This window comes from Marmota flaviventris, chromosome 14, assembly GCF_047511675.1.
Source record: "Marmota flaviventris isolate mMarFla1 chromosome 14, mMarFla1.hap1, whole genome shotgun sequence".
In the NCBI taxonomy this organism is placed as follows: Eukaryota; Metazoa; Chordata; class Mammalia; order Rodentia; family Sciuridae; genus Marmota; species Marmota flaviventris.
Genome location: NC_092511.1, coordinates 81,018,588 through 81,032,634, shown reverse-complemented (window position 1 = coordinate 81,032,634; position 14,047 = coordinate 81,018,588).

Here is a 14,047-nt window from a genome sequence, read left to right as displayed (position 1 = left end):
TCTCTGCCTTCTTCATAGACTTTTCTTCTCCATTGCTAAATATAGGTTTCTCCAAGCCCTAGCTCAGAGAAATGCTCCCTGTACTTCTATATATTCACCCACACCCAGGGTCATGTTCAGTCTCATGGCAGTATTTTCCAAATTCCTTTGCCTCCCAAATATTCATTTTCTTCCCAGTCCTCTCCTGTCACCTTCAGACATGTTCAAGTGGATATCTAGGAGAAATCACAACATCAACAAAAAAGCCTTCCTCAAGACTAGCACTCTTTTCCCTGCCTCATGAGGTCTTTCTGCCCCATACAGGATTGGGTATCAGCAACTACCCTAGAGTGCTCAAGTCAAAAATTCAGCAATTGTCCTTGGTCTTTTCACCATTACACTCACCCCAATCCATCCCCAAACCGTGCTTATCTTAAAGACAATATTATAAACATATATGTGTGTGAGAGAGACAGAGAGATTTATATATTTAAAATTATAAATATATAAGTATACAATTATATGTATATTAAATATCTATAAAATATATAATTATAAATAAATAAATCAGGTTAAACTACTTTTATTCCTATTACCAAGTCATGCCATCATATTATATCATATATATTCTATTGGTAATCATACCCATGGGGACAAGTTCTGCTAAATGGCCACAAATTCTCATATCAAGGAACTTAAAAGATGCTTTTGCCAAAAAAAAAAAACACTGATTATTCACTTAGGCCTACAGATGCCAAATAAGTGAGATAAAACTTGGCATCTCTGAGATATATTTATTCTATTTTTTGGCTTATAATAATCACAGCATAGAAAAGAGAAAGAAATAACTGCAATATTAGTAAGGACTCCTGAAACATCCCAGGCATAATAGGTGTAGGAAGAGGCCATGACTGAATTGAAACCCTTTCCGCACTTCTGAATAAAATTTTGAAAAAAAAAATACACATGCACAAATACACAGACACACACACACATAAACACACAAAAACATAAATATATACACTGGGTAGCAAGTGTAATACTCCCTTCCTTAACTCTATGATTAATTTCATACATGCAATTAATGAAGATTTGTATGAAAAAAAATTAAAAAGCTGCTTGTAAAACAAGTAGTGAAGGGCTTTCTAAATGTTTCATAACCAAGCCAGCCAATAAGTAGGCAGACACTCTGGTGGACACTAGAAACCTAAATGGCTTTGCAGATGTGTAAATATTCATAATCAGTCTCATTTAGTCTCTTTATACAACAATAACAACAACAAAAAGCTACCACCACAATGTTCTACCCTTTGTTTGATGCTACAGTAAGCTAAAGCCTTAACAGTATTTTTACTTCATTAGATCATTAGAAATTAGGCACTCTTTGGAGTTAATCTGCAAATTAAAAAAAAAAAAAAACTCATAAAACTAATGTTTTTTTTCATTTTATATCTTTTCACACTTTTTGAATAAACATTATATTAAAAATGAAGCTAGATTACAAGTTAATAAATTTATACATATTTATTTGCTATCAAGTTAGAATGATTATTTCTCCATGAATTATGCTGTAATTGATAACAATTAAGAAGAAGCTTAATTTAATCTACCTCCCCATCCCTAGTACAAATTTCTCTCTAGCACTTCTGACACCTTTATCTATCATACTGTGTTCAATACTGTAAACTTCTGGAACATTTATGTAAAATGCTCCAGAAGTTTGGAACAGTTTCTTAGTGGTATCTTCCAGAATGGTTCTATGAAACTCTGCACTACCATTTGCTCAGCCTAACAATTTCTTAAGACAATGAGATATTGATTCTTCATTTTTTTTGTTTCACCCAAACTTGAAAAGCATATGTTATGATTAAAATCAATATAAAGTGAATATATAAATTACTTTTCATAAAACAAATAAAAAGTGATAGCAGCTGTCACATTTTCTAAGATCATTAGTAATTTTAGACTTTTAAAACATGACTTTTACATATATTTCATGTTTGTATTCCTGTTTCAATAACAAAAGTAGAAATACTTGCTAAATAAGCTTAAAAACAGTCTGCATTAAAACAGTGTTTTTGTAGACCTAGTTGGACAAATAAAAAACTGGGCTTAAAGAGGAGATTCCATCGGTTTTAAGTTAGGGAAGAAAAAAAGTTTATGCCACAATTACTTACTTAATTTCAATTCAAATCTATTTAGCAAATTGTCTTAGAAATATCTCTTTTGAACATCAAAACAAAAAAGCTTCTTCTTATACTTACAAAAAATTATTCATAAATCTTTACATAAGTGCAGCCGCTTGGCAGCAAAAATATATTTTACCCCAAGCTTACATCATTTCATAATTTTTTTGAAATTATCATCCTTGACATCTTTGCATTCAGAATATTGTCTTTAGATTAAATATAACTAGTTTTTAAAAATACCAAATATTCTTGTTAGCCACTTAAATCTCCAAACAAAGAAAACCTGTCTACCATTATACAAATATATTGAATGTAAGATAGGCAATAACACCTAATCACAAAGTGACGATTCTGTCATAGATTGCTACTATTAGACAAAACTAAATAAAACTGTCATGATAAGATAAAAGAATAAAGAAAAATAAGCAGTGATTACTGTTTTGTCATTAGAGAAATGAATATCCATCATAGCTCAATAAAAATCAGAGGGAAAGCCCACAGCTGCACAAGTAAAGTACAGACCTGATCAAATCACTACTAGAAGCTAGACACAATTCAGGGATAAGAGTGACACCTAAACATCTATCAAAGAATAGAACAATGGGCTGCAAAGAGAACGCAAGTGTTTTTTTTTTTAGGTTCAGGGTATGCAACATACTGAAGAATAATATTACATGGGACTGGGTGAAAAATAACTAAGCTATTCTCAAAACAGCTCTTTATTAAAGACTGAATTAGGACTATTAAGTGAGGATATTCTTTTCAAATCATTGGTAGTCTTAATTTGGTCACTTAATATGCAAATGGTCCAGGCAAGTATAATCAAGTGTGTCTCAAACTTTAATGTTTAGAGCAAATTAAATTCTAAGGACACAGAGAAACCAAGGAAAATGTCATGCAAACATGGAGAGAGAAGATGGCAATCTACATGTCAAAGAGTGCACCTCAAAGGAAATCATTCCAGCAATTACCTTGATATACAAATTCTAGAATTAGGACAAATAAATTTCTATGTAACCCCATCAGTGCATTGTCTTACATCAGCCCTGTGAAACTAATGCAGCCCATTTGGACACACATACACTGACCCTCCCCCTGGCTGAATGAATGTACAATTGGATCACATCTCCTTTCAACAGCATTGAAAGGCTGACCTGCTGCAGGAAAAGACGTTTTTTACTAGAATATTCTTAATGTATGCGAAAACATAGCTCCTTACCTGATGGGGATATAGAGATTTGTGGTATGGCACAGTAATGCAAAATATATACTATTTTACCTCCTTAATTAATGTAACTCTCACTTCTCTTTGTGTCAAAATGTTCCTGGTGAGGATGTTTGTATATAATTTTCATAAAAGAACTAGGAGGACAATGGAATTTACTGGTACATGGGCTACCTGGGGTAGATGGCTAAAACAAAAACAGTAACATTACAAAAGAAATATTCAGTGCCCCCAAAATACTGACATTGATGTGAAAGTGATTTTTCTGTTATTTCTACTTGTATGTAATCTGAATATCACACCTATTATGTTGACAGGAGAAATAATACAGTCCAGATTATTTTGGAAAGGACATTTAGGTCATTCAAGTGGTAAAGTTCTAAAAGTTAGAGGATTCCCAATCATGAGTATTTGTTCTGGCATATTCTGACCAACTCCAGATTTTTCCTGTGGAGACAATTCTCCAGAAGGCTCAGCTAACCTCAGACCACAGATATCATTGTGGGTTTTGTGGTGCACTTGTTCTTTCCACAGGAGACAGAATTAAAATGTAACTTCTTGATGGTCTACAAGAAGCTCTGCAAAGAGTTTGTCTTACATGTAAGACAACAGTTAACCCTAACCATCATGGCTGTTTCCACAGGTGAAACTCCCACTGAAAATTTTTATACACAGATTAGAAATAGATGAATATATGCATAGGTCTCCATACATTGGATTACAGAATAAGGTCTTTGGATAATTATTTCAGTAGAAAAACTAGAATCCAATATTTAAATATCCACCCTACCACATATGTCCCAATATAACCTAATTCTGCCATTGCAGGTGCCTGCAATTACTGCCCACCCCTACACACACAAAGAGAAGGGGAAGGTCAAAAGGCTTTCCAGCTGTGATACAAGATGAGGATGTGCCTGGATTGCTCTTCTCTGGATTGCTCTCTTTTACCTGTAAATAGCTCCTGATATCCTGGTGTGAAGGCTGAGACAACATGTAAATATGCTCAGGAAATTTTAGTGACTAGAACCCTGGAAGGTTTGCATACATCATAAAAACATATTTTTATCTTGTGCATCTCCATTTAAATGAGAGGAATAATGCACCCTCTCTGGAATGTGTGTGGCTGGTTACCAGAGTTCTAAGTTCTATTTGGTTCTAATGCTGGATAATTGAGATTGATTCTTCAAAGTTTCATCACCTTGGCCACTTCCTATACTAAGACCACGACAAAACATTCTTTAGAGTGCTGAATTTTGTCTTTCTGTCTGTGTAAAAAAACATAAATGGATATGGTCTTTTAGTCTCTTGGGAAGTTGTCAATACATCTTGTAAAAGAACTATAAGGCCAGTGGAGTTGACTGGTACATGGGCTACCTGGGGATGGGAGCTAAAACCAAAACAGTAGCAACAGAAAAGAAATGTTAAGTCCCCAATAAACCCTGACAATGATGAGTGCACCCATTGGTGAAGGCTTCCAGCAGGCTCGGCAGGTGCCCTAGAGTAGACTTCGACCTGGATGGCAACATTAGAGCTTGATTTTTTTCTGAGTTTAATCTGGAGGCAGAATAAAAGGATCAGAACAGAAGAGACAACAGACAGCACAGACATGTGTACAACCCAGCTGTCTCTGGGCTCCCTTGCTCTCTTGTGAGGCTTTTTTTTTAAGAGAAATACCTGTGGTTGCCATATGATGGCAGCATTGCACAGACCAAGGCAAACCTGTGCACTTTGTCTGCCCCCCCACCCACCTGGAACTTGGGCCCTGGGCGCTCACCTGCCTTTCCTCAAAAGTCAAAAAGAATCTGCCCAGGGGTGCATCCATAATTATAGCTGGACACTCTGCACTTTACAAAGAAAAAAAAATAGCATTATTAACTGCTCACCTCTGCCTGCTTGTTTTGATGCAAACAGAGCAGATCTGATTCAAAGCAGAGTTCTGTATCTTACTCCCCAAATATCAGGGTTGCAAAAAAATCACATATTACAGACAAGACTAATTGTTAAGAGAGGCTCAAGGGTCTCTCTCTTCAAAGAGAAAAAAAAAAATATTTGTCTTTCATTGTGAATTCAGGAAAACTAAATCCAGATTTTTTTCTAATTCTCTGAATAACTCCATATATATGCCAATAAATAAATAGCTGAGCTTAATGCTAGCACAGACCCTTGGTCATGGCACCCTGCACTTCTCTGCCCTAGTTAAACCATTGGCTGCCTTGAGATTACCTGCCTCCTTGGATTCCTTCATCTGCATATCAATGCAACAGGGGTGTAGTCCCTTTTGCTCCTCTTTGCAGCATTCTGAACTTCTACCTTATTTTCAGGCCTGAACACCTTTGCATACTCTACTTGGGGAGAGATTGAGAAAATTCTGGAATAAACCTAAAGACATTTCATCATCAGACTATGATGCTATCAATTTATTCCTATGTTCCTATTCATTATTTTTAAATTTACATTATTTTAGTTGTTCTTCTTAATTAAATATGACATAGAATTTATTTTGGTAAAATTAACAAGCATAGGAATTCCTATTTATGATTCATAATTGCCACACACATGTGAAGAACTGTGTTCGATCCTCAGCACCACAAAAAATAAATAAAATAAATAAAGGTATTGTGTTCATTTATAATTATTCTAATTCTGAATCTCATTGTTGTGGGTGGATATGATGGTGGAATTTATTTATATATTTTTTATATGCATACAATCTAAGATATGTTACATTCATTCTTCTGTCATTTCTATTCCTATCTATTCTATATTTCTTGAATGCTTCTTTGGATAATCTACTGAACTTCTCCTCTTTACTTCCCTCATTTATTGTGGTTTAGCCTGACCATGCCAGCAAAAACATTTCACCTATGGTTTTTTGGGATTCTCTTTTTTCACTTAGCATATCATTCTCCATATCCATTTATTTACTGGCAATATCATAGAGTCATTCTTCTTTATGGCTGAGTAATATTTTATTGTGTGTATATATACAACAATTTCTCTATTCATTATCTGTTGATGGGCATCTAGCTTGGTCCCATAGCTTAGCTATTGTGAATTGGGTTGCTATAAACATTGGTGTGGCTGTGTCACTGTAGTATGCTGATATTAATCCCTTTGTATATATGCCAAGGCATGTGATAATTGGTTCAAAAATCCTAGTGTTTTTTTTTTTTGTTTTAATCTGCATACTTCATTCCATAGAGGTTACACAAATTTGCAGTCTCACCACAATTTTTGAGTGTTTTCTTTCCCCCACATCCTCACCAAAATTTGCTTTTACTTATATTCTTGATAATTGGCATCATAGTTAGAATGAGATGGTATTTAGTTTTAATTTGAATTTTTCTAATTGCTAGAGATGTTGCCTTCTCAGTGTTTTTCACTTTTGCTTCTCAGTAACAACATCCATTGTATTCTGGGGACCAGCTTTATTTATGAAGTGGGGACAAGATTTCACTTGAAAGATTGACTGGGAAGTTTAAGGCACATGACCATGAGTCCAGGAATGACTTGTACACAGTTGTCTTGCCCATGATTATGAGAAAAAAATACATATGGGGAGAGAAGGGAAAAGGGAGAAGGGAGCAAGAAAGGAATTAAACATATTGGGGCCCAAAACCACACCTTTCCCAATGAAGTGTAGGTGAATGGAAACCAGGCCTTGTCCTCAGATCTTGGGGAGAGAGATGGGCCATTTCCCCAAAGACCAGTTCCTTAGCTAAGCCAAGCTTAGACTGGTAGCAATGTGCCCAAGATGCTCCCAGCTATGGTGTGCCATGTATCTCTGGAAGTGAAAACTTGCGGTAAGTATCTTCTTGAATTTTCAAGGTTAAATTAATGCAGCAACCCTTTTGGGGCACATTGGTCCAGGAGCTGAGCTTAATGCTGGCACAGACTCTTGGTCATGGCAGACATGACCCACACTACCCTTGTATTTTCTGGCCAGTAGAGGTAGCAGCCCCAACAAGGAAGGAGACCACAGCTCTAGTTTTATCCCAGTGTTAACAAGCAGCATGTCAAACTATGGCCTTACACAGAGCTGATGAAGGAACTCCCTATGTGATTCCACTGGCAAAGTGAGCAGCAAGAAGAGAGACAGAAAAACAGACACAGAGAACTGTGGCTGTGGCACATGGCAGGTACTAGTGACCTTGAGTTCTCTTACAATACTGAAGAAGGAGCAAGATGTAAAGGGTTAACCTGTGAATAGTCATCCTGAATTGTAAACCCCCTGAGGTCAGGGTCAGAGCTCAACCCCCAAGCAACACAAACACATTCATTCTCATAGGAATGTCCATTCTAAGCCTTAAAATTAAAGAAAAAAAAATTCTCAAGACCACATGCACTCTGCAAAATACAGTGTCATTCTTCTTGGTGTGGCACCTCCTATGAAGCAGAACAGGTTAGGCACCTGGATGAGCTTCCTAGCATAAATTCTTAGGGACAGCTGTTTAGGGCATGCAGGCTGGAGTTGGGTATCCCCGGCCACTCTGAGGCACTGAGTGGAAACAGGGATTATACTTAGGTCATATCTTTCTATATTTGAATGCACTAGTCCAGAAGTTCACTAGGTCCACTATAGTTGTATATGGGTTGAAACATTTTGCTCAAGAAATGTAGCATCACCTAGCACAGTAGTAATCTCATCACACATGCAATTAACTATTTTTTTTTTTACACATGAACATTATCTGAATTAAACCATCCATATTTTAAACCATCATTCTTAGGTCTGCATAAGAGCTTGCAGAAGAGTTGCACCATAGATACCCAGCCATATTGCTATCTTGCATGATTGGGTTACTTATAATTTTTAGCTATTCTAAAAATAATCTGTAAAATATAAACATTTTACCCAAATAAAAAAAACAAGAAGTGAGTGTAGAGGAAGTATTCTTGGTTGGGGAATGATTTCTGTTCTCTCCCATCCCTTTTCAACAAGATCACACTTTCTTGGAATTCTAGGTTTTTGGGAGAATATTTGTCCTTAAATTGTTTGGACCTCTGCTCCTTAGACTCTTTATGTCTCTCACCCATACTCAGCTGTCTTTCTGGTGTAGTTGTACTGAGTTTGAATAGGTGGGATGCATTGAGCCACTGTGGATGACCCTTACCAAACTGAGAGAGGAGCCAGACTTAAACCCAGTTGTGAAACAGGGCTGAGCAGAAGGAAGCTGAGTGGCCAACTGTGAAAGAAAAGCCACAACCTGCCTTCTTGAAGACACAATGACTTCATATTGATTTCTGAGACAGAGTAAATGTCCTTTATGTGCAGCCTTCTGTTTTAAGCAGTTACATGAAGCCTTCTCCACCCACAGGATAAAAAGACTTGGAGTCTTCAGGATGAGGGCAAGGTGTGGTGGGGTTCTCTAGATCCTTTTGTTTTTCCAAGTTTTTTTTTTTTTAATTTCTATTTCTATAGGATCATTAGCTACTAGGATGTCATGTGGTTCATCTGCTAGGTGAGAGAAAGTCATTATGAATACATGGCTGTTCCACAGAGACTAAACAATTTTAAAATGAGAAGTTTTCACATTCTATCCTTAGAGAAAGGAGATCAATGTCATTTGTGATAGAAATAATCTCAGTTGAATAAAAGAAAACCTTGTGCAAGGAATCAGGGAATATTGATCAAATACAGCTCTATCACAGCTGTTTGTGCAAGATAGTTAGACCAGGTCCCTGAGGACTGACTTTTTTCTCTTCACAGTGACTGGTATTTGTTCTTACTCTCAAAGGCCCTCCTTGATTTTGGGGTTGGTGTCCTCTGTGTCTTCCCCTGAAATTTGGTCTAAGACAGACATCTGTGCAGCAGGTAGGCAGAAGAAAAGTGAGCAAAGATGTGTATGGCCTAGCACTGCCTGGCTTCCTGGATACACTGTGCAAACCTGGTGACTTCTTCCCAGGGCACTTAAAGCAATAATCACACTAAAGTTAAAATGGGAATTATAACATGATACAATGTTCAGGCAAAATAGTGCTAGAAGAAACCAAGGCCCCTGAATAAATTTATACACCTATAAAACTATGTGTTCAGAAACTAGGGTTGCAGTGGCCAGGACCTAGAGCCTGAGGATAAGGTGTGGAGACTTGGCCACATTTTGGGTAGGATAACCGGGCATCCTGGTTTAGAGGAGCTGGTACTTTCTTAGACTTGCTCTTAGAGTGCAGAGGAAAGTGCAGGAATGGAAAACTGCATGTGGAGGAGGATCATAGAGTTCAAGTGTGTTCTGGTGTGACCTGGAAACTCTAATTTTCCAAGTTGATTCTGAAGACCCCACCTCAGTTGTGGGATGATATTGAATGGTGAACAGATGGCTAGCCTTTCATTTAATACTTTTATTGAATTTTAAAACTATTTTTTATTTGAGGCAAGCATTACTCATTTTGATTTAAAACTGCCACAAACACTTAAGATTTTGAGGACATTTCTGTAAGTATAAAAGGCAAGTTGACTTAAGAAAAATAAGTGAACAAAAAACAATACTAATGCCCAAACTGCAAAGGTGATGTGGGAATATATATGTGTACCAACCACTAGAAGGTATTAGTAGGCAGGAAGCCTCCCAAACTCAGGAACAAACTCACCAGTACAGGGCCTATGTGAAATTATATCAAGGAATCTTTATCCTTCCTGCTACCCCTCTTCCTCCTCTATGCCAATGAGAAGCTTCTTGTACTTGATAGAGACTAGCCTTGAGCTGGGATTCAAAACAGTCTGGATTTGTCTTTATATTCAGGTCTACCACTTTCAAGACCAGTGGCCTTCGACAGGAATTTTAACCCCCTGTGAGTTCTGGTTTCCTCATTTATGAAGTGGGGATGTCCTGAGCCCTGAGTGCTTGAACAGTGTCATGAACTAACATAGACTTCTCAGCTCCACAGTATAGACAATGGCTTCCCTGAAGATCAGAAGGGAGTCTAATGTGTTATTTGTCTCCAGTGTCTGTTTTCTCTTCTTCCAGAAATTGCTTGTGTTTTTTCCTGCGAATCCCCTTCTGCATTCCACTCTATGTGGGGTGAGTCAGGTTATCCAGACCAGGAAGTCTTAGCATGAAGCCCCCTGAACAAGCGGCTCTTTAACCTGCCAAGTTGGTTTGAGCTGGTCTGGACATACTGTTCCTGAGGCCACAAATAACTGTAGAAATAGAGCATGAAAACCTTATTGCCAACTGTGGCTATAGGGAAGGGCTTGTAATGAAATGGGAAAATGAAATGGGAAGTGAGAGATGAAAGGACACTGATTCCTGAAATCAGCTGTGCCTCAGTCAGAACTACCTACAGATATTTTACTTGTAAAAGAAAACAAATTTGGGGCCAGGTGCAGTAGCACATGCCTGTAATCCCAGTGGCCCTGGAGCCTGCAGAAGGAGCATCCTGAGTTCAAACCCAGCCTCAGCAATACCACGGAATTAAGCAACTCTCTCACTAAATAAAATACAAAATAGGGATGGGGATGTTGCTCAGTGGAGAAATTAACTCTGAAAGTGTTTGTTTGTTTGTTTTACTGTATTATATATACATGTTTATAAGTGGGCATACATTTATAGCCAATAATTTGTTTCTAGTTTCAAGCAAATTCTTTTTTTTTACTAGTTCTTCAATGCATATTAAAACCACATCAACTGAGATACTTTTCTTGAGTGAGTAGAACAGGTAGAGCAAGGTTATAGTTTCCAGTTTCTTGAGTGTCCCTTGAACAGGTATAACTTCTGATTGGCTCTATGTACTAGTGGTTTGAATAGGCTGAACAGAATTTGTGGGTGGAGATCAGATCATTGCTTACTTCTAAACTAAGAGTCATTTATTGAGCCAAGCATTTACCAGAGCCCCTTATGCTGGAGATACAGGATGGAACTGATCCTCTGATGGAATTCTTCTGGTTATCCAGTGCAAAGCCTTACCATTTGTTTTGGTGATTTTCTAGCATAAAACACCTCACATGCAAATCTTTATTTGAAAGTGATGAAAATGTGCATGTGTCTTGTGGAGACATCTCATTCCTGGCCTCATATACTGTGGATGATGACCATCCTTACCTCATTGGTCATTTGGACACAGAAGTGGGAATCAAAGATCTTTGCTGCACAGAAACTGGACTCAACCTTATCTCCTGGTGGTCCTAACCACTAGAGTGTGAGGAAAAAGACAGTCACACCATTTAGCTTTATCTTAGCTGATCTTAGCTCTATCTTTTGGCTTTTCCTGAAAGAGCTGAAGACTACAACTCTGTAAATCTTGAAAGTGTACCTGGAACAAGCTTAATGTAGATCATGAGAACTTTTTAAATGCTTAATGATACAAGGTTGGTGACTTCATATAAACTGAGACAGTAAGAGGGCCCCCCTTCAAACTCTAATTCTTGTAACTAAGTCAGAAAGATTTCAGACATTTCACTCAGAAAAACAGGCATTAGTTTATTGAAGGGATAAACAGGGAAAGGGGACACTCTCATAGTAGATAATGGGTCCTCTGAGAGAGGAGAGAGACAGTGTGCCTTTCATGCAATCCACTTTTGTTGGGTATCCCAGAGAAGTTTTCAAAGAGTCCCACCCAGGCCTACTACTTGACTTTGGACTGACAGCTGGATGACATCCAATTGTCAAGTCCACACTGCTATGATAACTTTAGGTCACCTTGGCCAATGCAACTGATTCTCATTGGATTCTTAACCATAAATTCTTGCAGATTTTAGAGCTAGGAAAAAATATTTTTATCTCTCTGGGTTTAAGAATGTGGTACATGGAAAGAGTCACAAAAGTTCCCTTCTTAAGGGTAACATAGCTTCCTCTTATGGACATTATTTTATACCTGATTTTCTCCTGCAGATAACAGTTTACTGAGGAATGTGATATACCCTGACCACTTAAGGCAGGCCGGGTTGCAGGTTAATTTCTTCATGATGGAAAAGCAAGTGGGGGTCAGCACAGTGACACTCACTTTTATAGAATTATTTCCTGAACCTCATGCTCTCACCACTCAAAACTATCCCCTATCATTTAGCAAGAAGTAGTTTAGCCTAAATCATACTATGGTTGATCCTGCGCCCCAAAGACTGGGCCCCAGACAAACAACAGTTTTACCAGAGAACTGGAGAGAAATGTGAATTCTCAGGCTGCAGTTCAGCCTTATTATAAGAGACTCAGAGTGGCTCAAAAATCTTAATTTTTATTATCCATTCAGTTGCATGATTGGGGCTTAGAATCTGTGCCCTGATTTAGTCTCTCCTCTAAGAACTATTTTTTTTTCACCACTTTACAAAAAAAAAAAAAAAAAAAAAAAAAAAAGCTATTATGACCTCACTAACTTACAGCTTAATGACTTGCATCCAAAATTGTCTAGTTTCAGCCCTGGTGGACAGACCCTGAGATTCAAGGGGCTGGGTGCATGGATCTCTACTGCTGAGATGTTCAGGGAATCCTGTTGCAATGACCCCATTAAGACCTTAAAACACAACACCCACAGCTAAGAGTTAAATCCCTGTAAACATTTTAACTGTTACTTCTCTTCCAGAGATTAAAGCAATACCCAATCTCTTGTTTAAAAACTCTAAAGGGGTCTGGATTTGTGACTCAGTGGAAGAGTGTTCTCATAGCATGCATGAGGCACTGGGTTTGGTCCTCAGCACCATATAAAAATAAAATTTATAAAAAATTGCATCCACCTCAAACTAAAAACAAACTATTTTAAAAAAAAATTAAAAAAAGAATCTCTAAAGGCCATGTTACTGCACTATAACCATGATTGGATGGACCATGGTTTTCTTAAATAAAGATTCTGGGTCATGATGTACAGATTCCCACAGTTGCCCGTTAAGACCACTAGATGGTGAGCATATTTTTGTTTGTTTGTTTGTTTGTTTTGTTTTCTTTTGTTTTTGCCAGAGGAGGGCACTCTGCAGGTGGCTGAGGGCTTCTGTTGGTTGCTTCCATCAGATTCCCTGAAGTATCCTGTGCTGAGGCAGGTTTTACTGCAGATTCTAGGAAGTGATATGAAGCTAGGGTCTTTGATTACAATACTACTATAGTACTGTAGCAGGAAATTTATTTAGAATGGTACAGGGCCTCCTCCCCATACAGGACAGGCAGACTATTTCCCCACAGACTGAAGTCCTGGTGGTGGCAGAGATATGGTCATAGGCGCTAATAGTACCAATCTGGAGGAGAAAAGTAGAGACAATATTTTCTTCTCCTGAAAAGTGTACACTGGTTTTATGAACACCCAGAATATATGGCCTGCCTTTTTCGATGCTTTAACATGTTTATAAGGAAGGTAACTGAGAAGGTGGGAAGGTATCTTGAATTTGAATCTTGGGGTACAAGCCTAGCTCTACTCCAGACTATTGTGGACTTTATCTGCCAATGTACCTCTTCTGCAACCCACGTTTACAACAATGGTGGAAGAGACTGTATGCAACAGGAACAGTGCCTGCACAATTCCCACATTCCAGTGCCCCTTCTTTCCACTCACCTCTGATAGCCCTTTGTGCTCCCCAGCTCTAAGAGGGCGAAGGCATTACAGAAATCAGGGGCTTCGGTGCCTCCCCATGACAAAGACCATGTGGTACAGGTTACAGATGTAGTTGCTCTGGCCCATTTGAGGAGATTTATAGATTTTCCATTGCCCTAAGAGTGCCTTGGGTTTTAAACAT